Here is a 2,780-nt window from a genome sequence, read left to right on the forward strand (position 1 = left end):
AAGTCCTACATTTATGCCGTACATGAGCAAGGTTTTGAGCCAGGGGCCAATGCCAAAAGAAGTGAGCCAGCTGTCCAATGGGTTGTTGAGGACCTTAATGTCCTTGGTGTGATCTTTGAGCCATTGCAGCTGCTTATGAACAGACTCAGAATTGGAGGATAGATTGAAGCAGCACATACCTTCGAACTCCGTACAACCATGGCCGTGTGCCAATAGCAAAAAATCAATGGCAGTTCTATTCTGGAGGACCTGATGTTGCAGGTTCTCCATATCCTGTGCCAATTCACTAAGGACCTGAGTCGTCACGTTGGATTGTTTCACCATCCAGCAAGCGAGTTTGCTGATAGTACGGAGTGCATGAGCAGTGCCCACCCCGGGGACTATGGATGCAAACAAATTAGCTGTGGGCACCCAGAGTTCGACTTGATCGCTGCAGTCGGGAGTGAGTGCAGATAGGGTTCTCTTTTCACGGTGAGTCTTGTTGAACAAGAGGTGCGACATCACGGTAACATTTGGCATGAAAAGGGTCAATTTTCCTAGGTAGCACGGGCCCCCGTGGGCATGCCTTGGAATTCCCTGCCAGGCCCGATTTCTACAAATTAGATAGGTATTGCGAGGTAATGCTTTTGCACTGTCATTAGCCCAAACCTTTACATCTCTCGGTCCCCATCCGTAGGTTCTATAGGGACCGCACATGTATGTTTTATTCCAAAAGGGGTAGTTTCTGGGAGTAAGCCAAAACGTGGGATCGTCCACACCCCACCTAAAGTTGCCCAATTCAATACATCCCGACTCATTTGCCGAACTATTTAGCATTCGGCTTCCCAGGAGCCTGATCTCCTGGGGGTCCCACGGTATAGTTTTGTTCAGAGCTGCCAAGAGTCTTGCTGTACACTCACTATCAGTAAGTTGGCCATCACATCGGCCCGTGGACAACGTAGCAAAATCGGATACATTAATCCCAGGTATACCAACCAGGCATGTGCGAAAAGGGTCAGTGGCCGACGCTAAAGCCAGACAGAAGGAAGTGGTATGCGTTTTCGTAGCCCATGTTAGCCACACATTTGGAGGGGAAGCAAAGTAAAAGGCAGAGCTGGTAAGGCACAGCATTATAAGGCAACAACCGCGAAGCCATATTGGCACTCTCCCCTTATTCGGACCCTTTAGCTGTTGGAGGGTCAGCTGCATCAGACACTGCCGTAGCGAAAGGATCGAGAGCAGGTTTCGTCCACTTCGCAGGTACCCACAACGGACCTGTCGGGGCAGAAACACAAAGATAGCCCCTTCCCCAAAACAGAACCTTTGCAGGCAATTGCCATAAGCCGGTTCGCGGATCCTTGTACCGGACCCAGATATTATTATGATCTCGGCTTCGAGGCACGGTGCCGGTGTGTATAAGAACGGGCGGATGACGCACCTCGCCGAATACACATAGGTGGTTTAGGATGAAAAGGGTTTTCAGCAGTCGAGAATGTGGGTCAGCGATTCCCTCGTGATGCTTTAAATGTTGTTTCAGGGTATTGTGTGCCCACTCCGCGATAGCTTGCCCCGTAGGGGAGTGGGGAATGCCTGTAATGTGGCGAACCCCCCACGTTGCTAAAAACTTTTCAATTCTACGACTGGTGTACGCAGGCCCATTATCTGTTTTTAGTTGTCGCGGTACACCCATAACAGCAAAACAACCAAGTAAATGTCGTTCAACATGCAAGGCTCTCTCCCCCACCTGGGCTGTTGCCCAGATGAACTTACTATAGGTGTCAATAGAGACATGCACATATTTTAGGCGCCCAAAAGTGGGGATATGTGTGACATCCATTTGCCACAACTCATTCGAGGAGAGTCCTCTGGGATTGACCCCCAAACCTAAGCCGCAACCGCCATTGTGGTCACTGCAGATGGGACATGCGCAGACTATGCCGCAAGCCTCTGTATGCGTTATGCCAAACTCTCGGCAGAGACCCTTAGCATTCTGGTGAAATATGGAGTGAGTCTCCCTAGCCAAAGTGGTCTTGGCCACGGGGGCGGTTGCCGAGAGAGAGACCAATTTGTCTGCCCTGGCATTGCCCGCGCCAAGACCAATATTCCATTTGTGACTACGGACATGAATAATGCAATATGGGTGTTCCCTAAGTTTTACCGCTCGTCTTAGCTGATGTAAGAGCGCAAGGAGGCGTTCATTTTTGACATCCTTAACTAGGGCATCCTCGATGCGCTCAACCACACCAGCCACAGAGAGTGAGTCAGTGACAATGTTAAGGGGCCCTAGCAAGTGTAGCAGTGCCCAAACCACAGCAGACAACTCCATGGTTTGGAGCGTATCTGCTGGTGTAGCATTGAGCAATGTTTGTTGCCAAACACTATTGTCCTGCCAGGTGACGGCGGCCCGACGCGATTTTCGCCCTGCGTCAGTATATACTGTTATAGCGTCCTTTATAGGGTTCCTCTCTCTCTTGGGGCATGTCATCCAGTTCCATTGTCCGATCCATCGTAATAATGGAGACTTAAAGCTATTAGTTTTAATCACGGAACCGGCACCAAGCAGTGCTTCTTGTAAATGTTCACTAGTCTGCAAATACCATCGTAAAGAGTCTTTCGTTCGCATGGGTAGATATATCGTAGAAGGCTCACAACCTTGAACTTGTAAGATTCTCTCCCTTCCTCGTTTTATCAAATCTGCCAAAACCTCTACTTGTTGTACTAAGGTTTTAATCTGCTGTAAAGCAGGGGACACCCACTCGAGGATACCCAACTCTCCGGTGCCCCTTAGTTGCACTAGAGCC

Source organism: Struthio camelus, unplaced genomic scaffold (assembly GCF_040807025.1).
Source record: "Struthio camelus isolate bStrCam1 unplaced genomic scaffold, bStrCam1.hap1 HAP1_SCAFFOLD_96, whole genome shotgun sequence".
Classification (NCBI taxonomy): domain Eukaryota; kingdom Metazoa; phylum Chordata; class Aves; order Struthioniformes; family Struthionidae; genus Struthio; species Struthio camelus.